General features: G+C 30.4%; 1 protein-coding gene across 2 annotated transcripts in view; it reads right to left on the minus strand.

Annotated features, from left to right (window-relative positions):
• LOC110996769 (cadherin-86C) overlaps positions 1 to 19,790 on the minus strand; it is a 107,039-nt gene extending 87,249 nt beyond the window's left edge. For both annotated transcript variants that reach the window (XM_022264596.2, XM_022264595.2), the window contains exon 1: positions 19,620 to 19,790. The gene's annotated coding sequence lies outside the window, so the exon portion shown is untranslated. The remainder of the gene's footprint in view (positions 1 to 19,619) is intronic.
• Between the last annotated feature and the right edge of the window lie 1,102 nt (positions 19,791 to 20,892).

Consider the following 20,892-nt stretch of genomic DNA (forward strand, 5'->3'; position numbering starts at 1 on the left):
CGGTTTCCTCACGATGTTTTCCTTCATCGTTCGTTGGTAAATGTTAAACTAAAGTTAAGTACGACGAAATTATGTCTGAAACCCATCACGATATCAGCTGCAACAATTGTCGCCTTACTTTACAGATCGATCTGCATTATTATACTATTTGTACAGTAGTTGTTAAACGTGATATTTTTTTGTCAACTGAGTTCTTAATAATTGTATCCTGTCGTAAAAACTCGTAAAGTACCAGACTAAACAAGTTCGAATTCCGAACTGCACGAATGAATGGAATAATTGTTCAAAAGGTTAAAACCAGTTTTATGTATCGAGTGAAAATATATTACGAAAAAGGTTAAGGTAAACGCGTTTCGAGAAAATATAAAGTATGTAGTAAAAATACAGAGCGTACAAATTCTTAAAAGGCCGGCAACGCACTCGCGAGCCCTCTTGCATCGAGAGTGTCCATGTATCACTTAACATCAGGTGAGCCTCTTGCCCGTTTGACCCCTGTTCTATTAAAAAAAATACGTAAAATTCAGAATCTAATTTAGAAAATTTTAAGTTTTAAAAATTTGTCAATAGTATCCCTTCAATGATGTCTAAATATCTAATACACTACCGAAGTGATTATAACACATAGATTATTACCCTAAGGATCCAAACAAAAGTATTTTTTCAAGTTAGTTTTCAAAAGCTTTCTGCCTAAATATTCCTGAATTATTCCATTAAATTTTAAACATGCTTGTGCTTCAGTACACGTGACACAACACAGAACCGTATGAATCTTGGTTTTCTGACATAACTTTATGATTGTTATTAATTTTCTTTCGTTTTGCCATATTTTATTTTACAGTTGAAAAAAGCATTGTTATTTTAAAATTACTACTTTAACGGTCCAAATACAAAAAATCATATAGGATATCTTATGGGTAACAAGAGTTCTTACCTAGCTATAAGTCATAAACTTGTGTATCTCAACCTTCGATTAAAATACCGATACATGTAATCGTAAAACGTGTGACGTGTAAGACCGCCTGGCAATTTTACGAGGCCTTTTCGACCCCATGCTAGTCTATTTATTACGCTATTACGCTCATAATATTATAAGTATTGTTTGTTAAACATTACATTATGTGAAATGCTCTACATTTATGGTAAATCATGATTTTACTGTTCGAAAGTTGAGAGAATGCATTATTCGTGTCATACCAAAAGCCTATGTACATTTAACGAATTCAGTTTTGTACTGTAATACAGACATTTCCTATAAACAGATCCGTCCTGCTTTGAAATATCATATAGTTTACATATTATTTTACGTACCTAAATGTTTTAACACACAGTACACTACAGTTACAACTTTATTATTCAATACGAAAAATGTTTAATGACATTTATTATATTGAACAGGGAGAAGACACAGCAGATGGAGAATCAGAAACTAAATTAGAAGCGGAAGAAGAAAATTATTAACAGTATTAGAAAATAGCTGTAAGACGCTATTGCACCATTAAATTATACGAATAGGCCATTATTATATACGGGTGTTTTTATACATATCTTAAGGTTTCTGAATATATGCGTTTTTATTATTTAGTGTTTCTGTTCCTCAAATCATCACTAACTATGCATAAAACTCAGTTATGTATCGCACAGCCCGGACATACAACGACCAATGTTTATGCCTTGACTTATTTAGCCTATCGCAGAATATGGATAAAATGAGTATTAAGAATATCCATAGCGCAAAATCAACTGCAGCAAAAGCAACTGCAACTGCTGCTTATGCTGCAGTTGATTTTGCGCTATGCGTATGCTTATGCATACTCCATGCATATATCCACGTACACCCTCACTTTTACACCAATACACATATATAACATTACACAGCCAGGAATTCAGTATAACTTAGTTAAAGGTATTAAAAACCTTTTACGGTTTTATCCCTTTTTGTAAATGTTATGTATTCCAACTTTTCCTGTATTGTAAGTGAATTTTATATATATCTAGAGAATAATTTATTATATATCCATACTACGTGTGGATTTATAGACTATTCTGCCTATAAACATAAGAAAATCTTGTTACAGAATTATATTGTTAGAAAATACAGAAATTCTTTACCTACTCGCATTATTTGCTAGCGTTACTTTTCACGAGAATGTACTGATAAACTTAAAAGATAAAGTCTTGTGTTAATTAACTTTTAAACAATACAAACTGTCGACAATTGGTGCAAATAATTCAACTTAAACAGATCTCAGATAAACCTAAGTTAAAGTAACTATTGCTTGAGACAATTAGAGTTGTACTTTTAAATTACTTTCTAGTTTTACATTTAAAAATTAAATTTTAGTGTGAAAAATTGTATTTCTACTACTGTTAATAATACAAATTTAAGATTAATATATATCCATTGATGTCATATTTTAAAAAAGAAATATAATTTTGTATGCAAAATTACGTTACTTACTAAGTAATTATTTAGGCAAAAAAAAGTATTTTAATAACATAAGAAGCATTGGCATTAAAAGTTTAACGAAAGAAAAACGATTGCAAAACTTTTCGGGGAACCTTCATCAGGACCAGACAAAATTGCAAATCTGTAACGAATTGGCATAAAAATAAAAGAATGCATGAATCATAAATAAGCTTCCCAGACTGTTATTATGAATTTCTTAAACATCGTCTGTGAAACATCTACGCTTTAAAATTGGATTTGTAAGGTCGTTTTTCGATTTATATTTTTTAAAAGAACCACAGATGTTAGTATTTTTTACTGCAATTTAAGAATGCAATCGAGAACATGTACCTGTTTATCAAGCCTCACGTAGTTCATACAAAGGTCAGAAGTAGCGTTGAGTATTGACAGGCACTTGACATTTGATACCTTTTACTACGCTTCAAGCGGTCAATAATAAAATCATTGTTATTAATTAAATGAAATAGAGCTAATGATTGGATAATAAATTTTTAAAACATTTCATTGGTGTATACTTTAGCCATTTGGGTAAATTTTTAGTCTCACCCAGTGGCGTAGCGTGCCTTGTCGGGGCCCCGTATAAAAATTTTTTTGGAGGCCCTTAGGTATATGGAGGTAAAGATTTTTCACAAAAGAAAAAAAATATTGTGAGAAGTAATATTTATTTATCACATAATTTACCCATTTTACAAATAAAAATCGAATTTTAAATATTCACTCTCCTTGCCTTTTTATCGGCAAACTGATTTATTAAATAATTTATGGCTGATGATGATTTTAGTTTTTCTAAAGTTTCTGCCTCTATGGACAATCGAACGAATCGAATCGACATCGAAGTTCTTAAGTAATTTTTTATTAGTTTTAATTTTGAAAAACTTCTTTCTGCCGTTGCGGTTGTAACTGGAAGGGCCAAGAATAAACAGCATGCTGTGATTACCTCGGGAAAACTGGATGCAAGACTATTGAATTTTACTAGCAATAATTCAATGAGTTCTTTAATTGAATAATTTTTTTTAATTTCAGAATTTAAGCATGTTTTTAGAGCCTTTAATTGGTCACAAAGATTAAGTGAGATGTCTTTACTGTATTTAGCAGACCTAAATAGTTCCTAACGTTAGTACCAGGCAAACTAATAATTTCGTTTTGAATCGTAGGGCTTAAATAATTTATTTCACCTTTCGGTTTTAGAAAAAGTTTTTTTTAAAGTTGCATCATAGTTAGATAGCAGACGTGAAATTGCCATAAAATTGCCAGAATCAGAATCATGCCTCCTCAAAGGTAGATTACAAGATACTAAAGTAATTATAACATTAATTATACGATGCAGTACATCTCTCCAGAATGTAATTTTACTATCGATTTCACTTTTCAATAGAGTATCGATGGTATTTCCTTGCAACCAATTATTAAAAGAGAGTGAGCCAACTTTTGAACGCACGCTTAAGGCGGGAAAAAAAGGAATTGCTTTATAGAATTTTGTCATTTGTAAAATAAAATAAATTATAAAGTTTTTATTCTTTTTCCTTACACACTTTGGGGGCCCCCGTGGCCCGGGGGCCCCGTATAATTGATACGGCAAATACGGCGGTAGCTACGCCCCTGGTCTCACCTAAATTTAAATTATGTGTACTAGAAACATTGAATATAAAACATAGGAGTCCAAAATACATTTTAAACGTCTAATTATTTAAAGGTTATTCTCAGAAATTTTAACCTCTTTAAGGAACTTTTAATTATATTAATTGCTTCACTTCGTACTCTTACGTAATGTTAAAAGCATCGATCTATTACATAGGAAGCATGACATCCATAGAAGGATTATCCCCTTAAGGTATAAATGTTTTGGCTCAAAAACCTTAATCGTGTGAAATAATAACCATTTATATTAAAGCTTAAATACTTTAATATTGTTGAAGCCGTACTCAGAGTCATCAATTAATTTACCTAATGGGAAATTTATATAACGAAATATATAAATACGGGCAGGATACATATATAAATATACTGCTGCCCGCTTGCCCCCTGTTCTATAAAAAAAGAAGGGAATTTTTAAAATATAATAATTATTAAATTTTGTTAATGGTAATAATATTGCTAGATATTATACAATAAAAAGTCCTCTGCTGATTTTAACTCACAAAGTCAAACCATATTTTCACCAATTGATTCGTAATAAAGGTTTTAAGTTTGCTTTACTACTCAAGAAAAGTCTGGGAAAATGGCAAAGTTTAACTATTATTAGGCCTTTAATAACTCATAATTCAGTTGGTACAACTGTGAGGTTCTGATGTCAACTTTTACGATACAAAATCTATGGTTTAATACTTATAAAAATCTATAAGAATATTATTATGCATCGGGTAGTATTAATATTATTATGTTCACATATAAAATGAGTATTCAGTCCACTTACGATTATTGATTAATACTGACCTGGTTCTATTGCACGGTAACACTTATTTTTACACGAACCGCTATTTTGCGTGATTTAACAACGTTTTAATTGTTTTTGACCTAAATACGGTGTTCTCTTCAAAAGTTTACGTGTTAATATAGGCGTTTGACATAATTGGGACATTTAAAATCACTATATAAATTGTAGAAGTCCTTAAAATACAAATGTTGATACTTGAATGAAACTAAGAAATCCTTAATTATGCGCAACAGATTTTAATCCCTGTATTTAACAGGATACGATTTTCTATTGTAATAAATCTATTAACTTATTGTCTCATATCTCCAAGGTGAACCACCACAGTGCTTCACTAAGGCAATCTATCTTGATTTCAACCCATGGCTCGTGCTTCCGCTGCAACTGTGCGTCGCCTGGATTGTTTGGAACGATTACTCTTTCATATGAGTGTCTGGGCCAATGCCTGTTTAACGTAAGTGTGCAATACTCATTTGTTGGGAGTTTTGAGTACGCTATCATTCTAAGCGATATTAGACGTCTCATCCTAATCAGGTTCTATTAAACAAACTAAAGTCATGTTAGGTGTGCTAACGAAAGTCATCTTAAGCCGGGATTTTAAAAATAATTGAATCATCGAAAGCGGAAAGTCCCGATGATTCCAGATCATTTAATTAACTTAATTTAAATGTTAATTACTTTTATCGTTTTATTCAAAATATTTATTATTTGCCTTTAATGTCTAAGCTTGGTTCAAGATACCATTAATTAGATTGTAATGTTATGCAACTGACCACCGTATGCGTTTTTATTGCTATATAGATCTCTATTCAATATCGTTTGTGGTTCACTTGAATCAGAGTGCTCACTACTACTAGAATGTTCACTACGATAATCATTATTAATCAAGGTAATTTCGATGATATTTCAATAGTTATTTGAAGTTAATGACAACGTCTTAAAAAGACTGAATTGCGTTCAGTACAATGATTTTTTCAGTATATTGTAGGTTCAAAAGGGCGTTGTTAGCCTCAACGACAACCATCCTTTAAATCGAACCTGTGTTTAATACTAAACTAATTGATTTTTCTTGTAATTAATAATAACCTATTCGTTAAATAAACAGCATGAAGACACACGTCTAAATGTATTCTTTCTTCGTCTAAAGGTTGCTTTAAATATGTAATGAATGCCGTCTTGACCCAACACCCCACGGTCAATCATTTTAAATCTACTAAAAAAATTTATTGTGTTACTTTGCTTCAATAAATTATTAAGTACCAGTCGACACTAATTTGTATTGATAAGGGTCAGTATTTAAAGCGTGTCGTCTCCTTGGCACAACAATTAGCTATGTCCATCAGTTAAGGCGATAGCGGGTAACCATGGCAACCAAGGACCACACACGCCCGACTGGACGTCGCTGGCGTCTTATTGGATTTGTAGTGTTTCTTTAGGAATATTCAAAAGCCTTGCAGTGTAACTATCGATTTTATATATTTATCTGTGATTATAGTGAAATAAATTTAAGTAATTATCTTTTACTGTACATTTAATTTTAGATAACTTCTTAGACGCATGACCAAATTTATAACATTAATTAGCTAAAAAGCGTAGTCTCTCGTAGACTACAGGTAAAGTATTCTAAACGTCCTGTTGAATAAACTATGTAATAATCGGCGTTTATACGTGTTCATACGTTATAAAAATATACTTACGTAAAAAGTAATTTAAAAATTTATTATTACAAGCATTTAAAACAATAGGTTAAGTTATCTTTAAAATTGTGGACTTTAGAATTCCGGTATTTTTTCCCACATAAAATTGATTTGAATACGTAAATTATTAATAAAATCATAGATGTTTATGTCAAAATCTTGCGTCGTTTGATAAAAAAAATAAATTATGCAAATATATTTGAATTAATAAATTCTTTGAATATATATATTGTTTTAAAATCATTTAAACTTCGTGTAGTTTTTGTTACATTTTACAATATTATTTTTAGTTTTGCGTACCTTTGCGTGTTAGCTTATCAGAATACATAATTCCGTGATTCATCACCTAACAAGTACAACAGTATTAGTTTTAATACCATGTTATACTACGTTAGTTACGAGTTATCGTTATAATTTACTATACACTATTCACCAAGGCACGAAGAGAAAAGAACATATTTATTTCAATATACATTTTTTTACTCAGGTAGAAAATATTCGTGTTTTACATTTCATCGAATTCTTATCTTAATAACTCCAAGGAATCAGCATATTTTAAAAATTAGCTGATTTGTCTAAGACGGTGTAGAGCCAAATTGATGTTCAAATCTAAATTATCTGTTGAGTTGTAAAAAAAATAACTTTATTACATTGCTGAAACTGTTGTTGCATATATTTAAATACCTGCAAACATTATATATTTTTATTCTTTCAAAGTTATCTCCGTTTGGCACGGCAAAGATGTCTCAATCAGATATGACAATTTTGGGAATATAACGCATTCAACTCGCATTCAAGGTAATAAATGTACAGTTACAGTTTATGTTATTTCTAAAGACCATTATTCTGTTTTAGGTGCCTTATTTCATAGAAGATTTAAGTGGCCATAGAATGGGACATTAAAACGACACAATAGTTATCTGCATTTTAAATGTATTTGTTCGTTAGGTTTTAGGATCTTCATAACAAATACTATCTAGTCTTGACCTTAGATTGCATACGTCTGTTTTAACCATAATAAAATATACTTGGATAGCAAGTTATGTTACATCATGTATTAACCATAATAAAATATACTTGGATAGCAAGTTAAAATATTTCTGAATAAGGTACAAGTATATAACATCAACAGTACAGTTTTTAATTAATCCCGTACTTTTCGGTCGGCATTATATCTTTTGTAATCTGTTTTTTTTTATTTGTATCTATTGTATAAGGTAATAAAGGATAAATAAATAAATATTCTGTCACAAAGCGTGGAAGAGTGATCTCAAAAGCGCACCCACGATCTCACTACGATACCAAGAAAACAATTATTATCTAGCCAACGATAAATCCCTTGACCGTTATTGCCATCGAGGCATCGACATATCTGATTCTATGTTGTGACATATTGCTTAGAATATATCCTAATAGATATTTTGTCTATAGTCTGTTCGAGTCACGATTCTAGATCGTGTAGAACTTGCAACATTTGCCTATGAAGAATTGTGACTTACATAATGAATGTTTTACTAATAATACAAAACTTTATTTACTTGAATACCACTTATTTCAAACTATGCATTATTAAAACAATGTTGAAGTTATTCTACCTAAATTCTTAGTATTTATTGATTTCTTTAAAGCTTCATAAAATACCGAAAGTTCGATTATCATTCCTGATATGTATAACATTTGATGATTCAACTGTTATATACATAAAGATAAAGCAATTCGTTGATACACTATCCTTGCCCTATCGGTTGCCGATACTGACTGGTGGGAATTATACATTTACTAATAACAAATATTTCTTTATACTGCATAAACTAAATATGTATGTAATATATAATGATAACCAAGGCAAATCTTATTGTATCACAAGAACTATGGTAGATACATGTATTGTAGCCACTACGCTATTTCAATTTTAATGGATGTCTTTAATATAGATCTAAACTATATCTAAATTCACATTAAATGTACCGTAAAGGTTTACAATGCGTTATTGGAATTGGATCGATACGAGTGCAAGTAAACTTTGAATTTATTTGAATTTCACTCGAATGGAAACAGTTATTTGCTACAATTATTACTGATAGCGGGCACCGAGATTCTGAGAACTAAGATTGGCTTGTTTGTGAGTTGTTACAACGAACACGATTTGTATATATGTCTAGCGATTCGTCATAGCTTCGCACAAATAGAGTGTAATAAGCAATACTTTAAAAACTCTTTTGAGAAAACTTAAAGAAACTTACCTTCTAAGAACGATTCCAGTAAGTTAAATTAAATTTTATTATACTCTGTATATATAATATATAGAATATGATACTAGCATTTTTTTTAAAGTAAATTTAAGAAGACGGTAACTACTCAAAAAAAAATTTAAGAAGCATACAATTAAATTACAATCTTAATTAATTTTAAATCTAATTATAATAAGATAGATAAATAACATTATAAAAACTCTTATGATAATGATTACCACACTATGAATTGACGAACATTTCATTAAATGTTGCACGTCTACATCCAATCTTCATATACTACTATATGTAGATTGGAAGTAGAAATTCTACATCGTACTTTCAAACTTACCACATAATGTGTTGCTAGATCGTTCCAATTCTATCTAAAAATGTAGCATCCTTAACGAGGAATTCCAATGAAGATCTGGATGGATAATGCGAAAAATTTTGTCGATTGACCAATTTCTTGGGATCATTCAATCAAGTTTCCATAAACGAAGCGCATTGCATCCTCAATATTCGCGGATGTCTCAAACAAGTTTTAATTAATAATTCCAAGAATCTGGAGTCCTTAGGGCCGCCGCCATAAACAGCGTTATCGACATAATATCCTACATGATATTGCGTAAAGCAATCTTTAAAAGCCTAGATTAATAAATATATATTACTATACGTATACTATAACTGCTTAATGATTACTTCTTTGGGATTTGCGAAGAGTTGAGTCGAAGCGTTTCTAGTATTAACAGAGTTTAAAAACTGCCAAAAGCAGAAACATTTACATAGCCTGTGATTTTTTTATGACATTTCAGAGTGTATACAAAGAATTTAAGCTAAGTAAAACTTGGTATATATACAGATATAACACCAGACGAAATAACTACAGAAGCCAAAAAATGGTACCAAATGCTTTTATAAATATCCTTATATTTAATTTTTATTTGTAAGATAATTTGAATGGACAACATTTCAATTACAATTTTTTTTAAGTCTGGTACATCTGTATAATTCATGCAAGTGATAGAAATATCGAGAAGCGTTCTGTGTTCTCATTTGTACTGTTATATTTAATAATCAGCCGCAAAGTTATCGTATTAAGTGCACTGATGCAAAGCCCGGGCAGCTCGCTAGTTCACCGATAAAATGTCCACAGAATCTCTTATTCACTTGTCTATATATGGCAAACGAGAAATCGACGCAAAACTCGGTGCAAACATGTTTTATACATTTTGCAAAAACTTTTTATACGCTCGTGATAAATCTTTGATGTTACTTAATATTGTAGATATGACGTAAGGTATATGAACTTTGTGTACCGTTATGCAATTTTTTAGGAGACAACGTCCGTGGGTGGACTTTTAATTTTATACTGTTGGAGGGAAACCTTATCATGATAGTGAGACGCACCACAAAAAGGGTTAGTATTTGACCTGTATTTTTGTTTTATTAGAGATACGATTTTTTTTAATTTATGTTAGACTATTCAAAATAGTAAATAATGATATGGTGATTCTGCAAAAACATGGCAGGTTAACTAACGGAAACTTTCATCTGTTTCTGAAAATCAGGAATTACATAATAAACAAAACAATGTCTATATTTAAGCTAAATAAAATTTGTGTTACAGGATTTTAAATGAAAAAAGGAAAAATTATATAAATCAACAGTACTACTTTTAGTATTATTAGCCTGATTAAAAATCAATGATAAAGCTACGAGTAATGCCAAAGGTTAAGGGTCTAATTCGGTCGATCATTAATTATAATTAATTGGTGACTCTAACTAGTGGTTTGTAAGTCGGTAGCTAATTGAGCTACGTGAACTGTGTTAATAAATTAAGTTCAATCAATGCGGAAATACAAGTATGGCGCCGGCATATAGGTACTTTCGAGTTCTAGTCATCTGTGATGTAAGATTGACACATGAATCGTGAGAAAGTGAAACGAGTGCGAATAGCCGAAATCAGTAACAGATATCAGTGACTGTTGATTGTGTCCTTTCGATGTGAAATAGTCGGCATTTGATATGGCAAGCTACATAATTGGCTTCTACAACTACTTGAAATGTTAATTAGATTTCTTTGAAGTTAAATCTACACCCCAATGAAAGATGCGATCATAAACCGACGCTAACGAAATTAAGGAAAGAAAAAAGTAAGAAAACTGGAAATCCCAAATTATGTCTCAAACGTGTTATTAAACGTGCTATACAGAAAGTGATATTAAAATTACAAATATTATCTAACGTGGCGTAACTTATTCCTAGGTTAATAAATAAAAATGTGTTGGAAGTCCCTTGGTGATTTTTCCTTCAATAACCGTATGAATAACATTGTGTATGAATAAATATATATGAATAAAGATTCGCAAACTAAAAGACCATCGACAAATGAACGATAAATAGACCATCTTAACTCCGTTGGGTAATGTTCTTATATTTCATACATGACTAATTAAAAACTGGCTATAAAATAACCTTTAACGGCCTTGGCATTTAATTTAAAATAAATTTGACATATTACCATATTTCGGAAATGCCAAAGGCCGCAAATATAGAAAAAACTTAAGTAATCGAACCTAATTTTTCATTATAATTTTAATGTCTATGAAAATGTGACGCATTTTTTGCTGTCTGAAAATATAAGTCTAAGCCACTTCGTTGAAGATGTAAGTGTGAAATAATACGTACTTAACTTGAACACCTGAAGGTCGAATCACAAAGACAGGATGGTAAACCACTAAGTAACACAGCTTTTATGTACTAATATATATTGCGCATAAGAAAATATCTACGCCAATGCCAACGTAATTGTATTCAAATGAATTTTTTTAAATAACTAAGTGGTGGTTTAATAATGGGATATAGGTTAGTTTACCTGTAACAATTGCTTTGAGTCATACAATTTTCATAATGAATATTTGTTTTCTATAATTATATATTGATGCTACATTATTTCAGAAAATTTAATTCTACCAAAAAATAAACTTTAAACGAAACGATTCAATACTACAAAATTGAAACACTGTCCAACAAATTTATAAGTTATCGATACCATCGACTGACAAGTTGATTATAACACGGGGTCCACACATTTCCTAGCCAGAGATAATTAAATGTCAACTCAAGCGAAAACGCCGCGAGCAATCCTTGATAATTCCGATTGTATCATCTTATTCAATAAACAGATTCGAAGTCTGTGTTAGCCGAGATAATTGTTGTTATCCGTTTTTATAACCATTGATTAGTACGATAACATTCCGTTGAGCGTACATCGCAAGTAAAGTTTTTACACTTACATTCTTTAGAAGACTATGATTATGTTTTATACATACTTACTACGTATAAAACATAATCATAGTCTTCTAAGTGACATAAATCACTCAAGTACAATAATAAATAAATAAATCAGTGGCGCTACAACCTCTTTAGGTCTTGGCCTCAGATTGATGATCATTTTTTAAATCTAATAGGCCAGTAGGTGATCAGCCTCTAGTGACACACGCCGTCGACGTTTTGTGTCTAAGACATGTCGGTTTCCTCACGATGTTTTCCTTCACCGTTCGAGCAAATGTTAAATGCGCACATAGAATGAAAGTCCATTGGTGCACAGCCGGGGATCAAACCTACGACCTACGGTATGAGAGTCGCACGCTGAAGCCATCGTACTGTAACTATGCTATAATTATATATAAAACAGACAGTCAGGACTCGTTGTGATAGTATGTCTGTCTATATATTAATAGCATACCGTAAAACATACCATGTATAAATATAATCGTATTTGTTAATTGAATATATTTTACAACAAAGCATTCAATATATTTGATATTAGAACAATCCAGAATGATATTAAAAACTGGACTTATGTAAAAGAGTCTTTAATCAGTGTAAAGTTACTCCTATGGACCTTCGGGTATGAATATAACATAGACTCATTTGAATACTGAAACAAGGTTAATTTTAAAAAGTAGGGCACGAAAATGAGAATCGGAAATTTCAAGTAGAATTTTTACACGAATGTTATGGTTAAACAACCTATTCAGCCTTAGGTCACGTACATTGGTACTTAACGGGGCTGACATTGATGAAAATCTCTCTTAAATCAAAGCAGCCTCAACCGACACTAAAAAGGTGACTGTTGTGTGTATTATATGTTTATTCATTTCGTAAGCCTACAACTGACAAGATTATATCTAATAACAAATAATTAAAAAATATAGCCAGGTTGAATTACATAATATTTACAAACCTACAAAAAGGTTCAAAAATTTACAAAATGAGGCAAACAATAAAAAATATTCAATACATTTAACTAAGAGATACCTTAGTTAAGAGATACCTAATTTGGATATGTTGAGTGAGTAAGTTAAAAAGGATGTAAATGGGAGGGTATATTATTTTACATATTTGATTCATGAACACAAAGTGTCTCTTTCTCTGAGTGATAATACAATGTTTCGACGTGGTTAAGTCAGATTTTCCTAAAAGTTTTAAAAAGCGTTGTATTTTTCTCCTCTATATAATATTTTTAATACTATTGACGATGGTATAATTTAATAGTGAATTATTTTTTTTGTAGTTTATTAGTTATTACTAATCATTTTTTAAATTCTTCTAAATATTAACGATATAAACAGATAAGCTGTTCGTCTAGGAGAGTGCTTCATGGAATTACGATTTACAATAATCCCGAGACAGATAAGGTCAAAAAACTTAGAACAAACTCCACCACTTTTTGATGCTACTGTGGGCGGATGACTTTCTATTATTTTATTTATATTCTAAATTAAAAACTCTTTGCAGATAAAGTCGGGAGTATAATGTATCACAGTATTTTTTGTAAACACGATTTCAATTTGATACAGTTGTGCCCATTATCGACCAAATTACGTGAGGTCAGCTAGTTTTTGTCATTTGTACGCAAAAAAGTTGAATTATAGTACACAGGTAGGTTTTATAAATGTATTCCTTTTTTGAAATTTGCATAAATTTACTGAAAAAGTAAATTAGTATTTCTTAAGTTTTTTATGAAAAAGGTATTGGAGCACAAATCTAACAAATACTCTCTCTCTATACATATATATATATATATAAATATATATATGATTCTAAATTCGAAATCACTAAACCTAATTGCAAGTTTTTACTTATACTTACTTTTACTTATAAGTTAGAACTGTGTAACTGAGCTACATAGGTTGTGAAGAAAAGATATTTTCACTTACATCTTAGAAATAAATAAAAAACTATTCAGTTGCAAATACATATATTTAAAATATATGTTGTTTACATATTCAGATACATCACGGTTTGTAGTATAATTAAGTAACAATATTGCAATATTAAACTTTACTTTATATAAAATGTGAATTTATACTTAACAAAGTTATTTATAACTAATAATATTTTGCTGTGTAATAGCAATTAAGTCATTATTACAAAGTATGACTTGCATACTCTTAGCACTACATATACTAAAATAAAGAAGTACGCAAAAAGTGTAAAGATAATCTAGGCCATAACAACTCAGGCGTAAGAGCTTTCCCAATATAAACATAATTTATCCGTGATATCATGAAGTGTTACTAGAGTTTGACAAGGTTACGAAGGTTTTTCGCGTGATACAACACACTACCGCAGAGCTTACGAAACGAAAGATATTATCGCGCGCGGGTAATAATGCTTGAAATTGAAATTCCGGCACCGAAGAGCATCCATTTACGATGAACTTGACCCAAACGTGTTCATATCTTTATAGTTATTGCATAAATACACAACACTTAAGAATGTCGTATTGAAAATTCATTTGACTAGATAACGTATTAATTATTATGTAAGTACTGATTGAAATTATTATCATGACTTTTTGCGTGCCTTTCATGGTTAAACAATTTTTTTTTTTTTTTTAATATCCAGTGATTGGTTTTTTATTTAAAAAAAAAAATGTTATGTAAGTATCTTTGGGTACATTTGCTTATTATGTTTTGTTCTTTTAATTGAATATAATTCCAATTTAAAGATAAAAAGAATAGTGTTCAATTATTTGTCTGTCACAGAACATTTAACCAAAATTTTATTAATTGTATCGTGTATCGTGTAAAAAAACAGTATAATAAGCCATAGTGTAATTTTTTTTAAATCGTTAATTTTGTTTATAATATCATAATCTTTTACCGATTACCTACCGCTACACCACATAAACGGTTAAATAAATATGAAAAAAAAAATCCATAAATTATAGATTAATATGTATTGCAGGTGTTATTAAAGTAGATTACGTATCATTTTAATTCAAACATATTATAATTCAAGGCCGAAACACATGCCTGTTATTGCTCAATTTCTTTGATACAATTTGTAAAGCTTGCGTGGGTGATATCGATTTGAGTTTTGAGGCTTTTCATGTCATATTCGTTTTCGAAGAAAGCATTTTTCAATTTATTTAATTGCAGTGATTTGTATAGATGCTACGATGATTATTATTTATGTAAGAATTTGAATGTATGTCTATATAAATTAATGAATATCTAGCAGCCTATAATTGTATTAACACAAGGATGACATGGTGAGAGACCGGTCAGTAGGCTTTTTATTAAAGATAAAGTCATATATTACTATTGAAAAACTAAGACAAACGCTAAAGCCTAAATACATCATTACTGTAGACAAACTCTTTTGTAATTTAACTAGATGTATTTATTAAATCTAAACATATTTGTAGCTATTTTTGACAAAAATACTCTTAAAATTATTTCACTAGTCGCAAAGAAAATAAAATAAATACATAATTAGCTTTGTGCGTATTGACATGAAATAATACTATAATTCATATAATATACGTTTCATTTCATTGTCACTGGACCCATAAATAAGATTAATGACACAACAAATCATTTTCTGACAGAGCCCTAAGGCGAGGACGTACCGCCAAATCACCGATTAATTACGCTTGTATCGGCATCTCTAAAGGACCAAATGGAAAAACAAAGGGTACTTCTATTTTTAAGTTTACTTAGAAATTTCTAGAGTCGAATTAGAAAAAGTTGAAATTTTTTTTATCAAATTCTCATACTGATTTTTAATCTTCATTACAAAATTCTGTCACATGATACAGCACATTAATAAAAAAATATATAACATAAATCAAATTTAATAATCAAGCTCGAATGTTTTAAGGATTTTATCAGATATTTCAAATCTATAATACAACCCAACCCAATTTTTAGTACAAAGTTTTACGCACTAAACAATTATTTGCTTCGTCCATTCAATCTATCAATTTCATATTCTCTTATCGTATAATCAAACAGAAAAGCATAAAATTACAAGTTCTTTAATGAGTCACAGAGCGCTAACGAATTTACGTCAAAGTAACAATCTACTATGAATAATGGAGAGCACGTACCAAACTTTGGCCTAGATCTAAACCGGCTCTACAATTAGCCATACTTGTTATTTGACCATAAGGAATTCTATGATTTATTTTGAATTTTATTGCTGCGACTTGTAATTGTTCAGCGCTCATAATCTGTCGATAACTCACGATACTATTTTTGCTTACAAACCGTAAACTGCAAGATACATCCGTGACGTTCCTTGTTGATAAAAAAATAATTGCTCATTCCTAAAAAAAATAATAAACAATTGTAGTTAAAATTAGATTAATTTAGGAGAGGGCAAACGAAGTCTTCACAAAAAAAGACTAGCATTGCTATAACTAAAATAATAAAAGAATGTATACTTGGTATTACAATAAATTATTCATTGGAAAACAAAAGTTATCATTTTATTTGGAAAATAATTTATCCAGGCCTCCCTTTAAATCTGGCGTAAAATAAAAAAAATCCTATCAAAAACAAAATTTTAAGTTTTTTTTATTATACGTAAGACATACTCAACGTAAAACAGTTGAAAAAATCTAATTTGGTATAATATAAAATTACATAGGTAATCTACAATGATGCGAAAAGATTGCGCCTAAAAATTCTAATTTAGTAACACAAGTAGCGAGGTCTGACCACAAACCTTAATGTTTATTACTTTCAACCACGTAAATGCGTGCCCTTTTTAACCCATTTTCATTTATGTTTACGACTATAAACTTCTTATAGATTAGGGTTTTATACTGTACCTAATAACCTAATATTTGTAAGATATTGTCATCTTAAAAATATTGTAATGAGTGTACTTGTCAATGAAAATTTAATCTAATGCATTTTTACCAAATTTTTTATATCAAATAGCTGTCGTGTAATATCTGCTTCTAAAATAGTGCAATAGATGCTTCTTTGTTATGTATATACATAACTAGTTCAATAAAGACCATACCAATCACAGTTGGAAAGAAACATATAATGAGCTGTTACTCTTCTATATTATTATAATATTTTTTACTAAAACTGTCACAGGATCTTATATTTATTATAAAATATATAGAAATTTGCACAGTGAAATAAATTCTCACTATTATAATTTAATCACTGAATAAGTGTTACAGTTGAAATAGAGTCGCAGAATCGACTCTACAATACAGCAAAGATACGTTTATGGGAGAACTAAGTTAGGAAGACGTTCATTGTAATTGGCTCTAAGTGGCTGGGACATTTCTCTAATGGGCTATCCGCGGCTTGGTCATATTGTCTTCAACTCACGATTGTCTAATACCTATTTGGTAAGCCTGTTAAAGATCTCGTTTAAATTCCATTTTCAAATGCGTTTGTTAATTCGAATAACGTTGGTGATAGATTTGTTAATCCTTTAGGTTCGTTAAAGTTTTATATTTGTTCAAAGATATATTTCAATTCTTATTTTTTTTTACAATTTTTTTTCATTATCTAAATCTTTACTGATATTTTACAGAAAACAAAGTACAGTAATACCATTTCTTTAAAAATTGTATACAATTGTAAAAATACACGTTCAAAATAAATATTATTTATAGACAAAACATTAAATGTTTACTACAATCGATGCGCCAGAGTCGCTTACTCTATGCATACAAAAGAGTTCAACGGCGTCTGCGCAGCGCGCCTTGTACCCGTCATTTACCTATGTCCAGTGCCTATTATTTAGAATAGACTTGCATGTTATTTAAATTATTAGCCTGTAGATACATATTTTAAGCCTACAAGTCTATTTTGGTATTTAAGATTTTAATTATGTATGAAATATTTAACTCGTCGTTTCGTGGGCGAATTAATCGGCTCTTAAGATAGGCTTAATAGTGTGAGCATAATTTAATTTCTAATTATTTCTTAAATTGATAGATTTTTAGGCTTTAACCATAGTATGGTAAATATCAATCATACAAGAAAAAGTTTTTGTCTTCGGATAGACATTTCAGGGTCTGATTTTTGACGTTCATTATGCAACCAATATGAATAAATGATTTTGAATGTTGGATTTTTGATGTAATGCATGATACAAATAAAAATATCTATGGTTGTCTTGCAATGTAAAATATTAACATTGTTGTAAATCAGGTCTCCACATACCAGCAAATCCTTAAACGAATCAATTAAAGTTTGAATTTAAATTGTTTAAAGGCGCAAAATTCCAAAGGTAATAAATAAGACTGAGACATGATACGGTTAGTTAATAATTTAAGATAAAATAAACTGATATCTCAAAAGTCTTTCAGTTATAAGCGTATTAATGATAATGTATGGGATGGAGTAGATTGTGGATCTCATCTCGATTGTATCGCAGAATTATTTAACAATCGCGATAAAAAATTCTATATTGAAGTCTGCTTGTTTATTGCTAAAGACCTCCGGGATAAATTAATTTAATTTATTTTTATTTGTATAACTAACAAGAACCTTATTAGAAAATTTTAATGATTTGTTTTTAATAGTAAACGCAAACTTTGACTTAGATGCACATTTTGACTCAATTTTGTTATATGAAATTCTATAGAGAAAAGCTTTTAGATATTTGGATTAAATACTATATATCGAAATAGTTGTCTAATTTAATATCATATTAGTGAGACAGGAAATAAATAGCTTTTGTTTCAGCAGTAATGAAAAAGCACATAATATTTTAAAACATTTGTTTTATATAGTCAAACTAGTCTATTTTATACTGTATTCATGTAAAAATATCTGCCAATTCTGATATCCCTAGACACTAGATTGTCCATCTCGGCAGAAATTCTGCGAGTATCTAAACGACACATCTCACTGCACTTATCACAGGCTCGCCTCTCGTTAGCCGAGACAGCATGCGAGAATGTACACTTTACAATTTGAATATTCGTTTGAATTCTTGTACCGTATTTTTAGTTAGACGCGTGCAAAAGTTGATTCCTGAAGTGCGTCCTGTTTGATGCTTATTCCATGTAAGCAATTAATACTGTCTGGCTAAGGGTAGAAGAATAGAAATGTGTAGACAGAGATATGACAGAATAAAATGTTATACAAAATTAGTTAGTACATCTCATACATAGCGATAAAATGGCCTACTATAATGGGACAAACTGTGTATGTGAAAATTGTATGTAAAGGCTTATCGTTAATGATTTATACTGCACTATTTGTTCATGTATCTAAGAACGTAGCTAGATTTAAAAAAATGTTTGCTCGCATTTTTCTCTCTACGATTTTTTATACATAGGCTTTACTTATATATAAACAAAATGTCTTAAGGATGTATTATTACATAATGTTACGTACAAAACAACAAACGGCACTTTAAGACAATTTCTAATCAACATAAACACCATTACGAATACCGCTATCAACAATATCTCGCCACAAAAGCTATTAAGACTAAATCAAAGTACTTACTCTTATCGAGACAATTGCGAAAGCTGTTATATAAACTCCTATTCGCGCCAAAATAACCCTAATCACCTCACTAAATGTCACAGTCACAGAGTTCAATGTTGTTCACACATGTTGGGGAAAAAATGTTTCGTTTGCGCGCGCCAGTGTACCGCGCACGTCCGCCACGCAAGTTAGCTGGTATCGTACTAGTGCGAACAAAGCGGCTCGCCTGGCTACTGATATTACCCACCGATGGACAACACGTGAACCTATTAAGGGCTTTTGTTGGGCCGGTTCAAATATAGCTTGGATAACTATATAACTAATTTAATTTAACATTCAAAATAAATGAGCTTTATTTAGAGTTTAAGTTTTATTCCCTAAGTAGTTCTATTTATTAAAGTATCTTAAATGAGAGGATTAAATTTAAATATGAAATTTTTGACTTTAGTCAAATGTCAGAAACAAATGTCCTTGCCAGGTTAATGCAAAGCACTTTGAATTAATTGAAACCAGAGGTATTGAGTTCGACTACTTAGAATAATAATTACTTGGGATGGGATGGCAATCTACTTGCTATTAGTGGCAAGTAGATTGCCAAGGCTAGTATGTAGATACTCGCTTATGCACGTCTATTTTTAATAAATTTACTATCAAGTCTAAAACGCCAAGAAACCTTTTAATAGTAAAATTTTATAGTGGTATTAGCTTTGTTAACCCATCAACTTATTTCATAAGATAGATTCTAAGAGTAAGGCCTACAATAGAGCGCGACCGTGACACATAACAATATCAAAAAGTATACACTTCATTAAAGAAATAAATGAAAACAACAAACAGATTGTGACAAAATTCATCTATCGCTAGTCCCCATGCTAGGAGACTACAGGGTCTCCTAGTACCAGTACCAGTAACAGTAAAAAATAGTTTTTTTTATATATAGAACAGATAACAATCGCATAGGAGTGACACCTGATGTTAAGTAATACAGTCGCCCATGGATACTCTCAATGCCAGAGGGTTCGTGAATTGCCTTTTAAGAATTTATATGCTGTTTTCTTGAGTCCTCAGTCGAATTGTTTGGAAAATACTTCAGTAGGCAGCTGGTTCCACATACTGGATTATTAAATGTAAAGATTTTTATAATTGATTCTTTTCATTCCATTGATTGTAAGTAACTTTAAAAAAAAAATACGTAAGCAAAATCCTGCGTGCTTCAGGCGCAGGATTTAGCTTTATTATGAAATTTCACTTTTCACAGCATTAGATACATCAAAATGTACTACACTTTAAG

This window comes from Pieris rapae, chromosome 15, assembly GCF_905147795.1.
Source record: "Pieris rapae chromosome 15, ilPieRapa1.1, whole genome shotgun sequence".
NCBI classification, from domain to species: Eukaryota; Metazoa; Arthropoda; class Insecta; order Lepidoptera; family Pieridae; genus Pieris; species Pieris rapae.